Raw genomic sequence first — 426 nt, 5'->3', positions numbered from 1 at the left:
ATGGGTCTCGTTCCCCACCTATAATTCCAACCCTTGGGAGGCAGAGGCAGGATCTCCAGAGCAAGCTGACAAGATAGCTTAGTCCAATCCACCTGCCACGCTAGGTTCAAGTGAACTTGGCACAAAGCTGGGAGAGGTGTCACACACCTTTAACCCCAGTGTTAAAGACACAAGAGGCGGGCAGATCTGTGCTGAGTTCAGTGCCAGCCAAGACTGCATAGTGAGACTGTGTTAACACTCAACATTAACTTCTGGTCTCCACATTGCACATGCACACAAAAGTGAACCTATATATACATACATGAACATCACAAAAAAGATTGAGCAGAGCCTTTAATCCCAGCACTTGGGAGGCAGAGGCAGGTGGATTTCTGAGTTCGAGGCCAGCCTGGTCTACAAAGTGAGTTCCAGGACAGCTAGGGCTAC

The sequence above is a fragment of the Mus pahari genome, chromosome 9, assembly GCF_900095145.1.
Source record: "Mus pahari chromosome 9, PAHARI_EIJ_v1.1, whole genome shotgun sequence".
Classification (NCBI taxonomy): domain Eukaryota; kingdom Metazoa; phylum Chordata; class Mammalia; order Rodentia; family Muridae; genus Mus; species Mus pahari.
The sequence above is the reverse complement of the archived record's forward strand: the minus strand, read 5'-3'. Positions refer to the sequence as shown.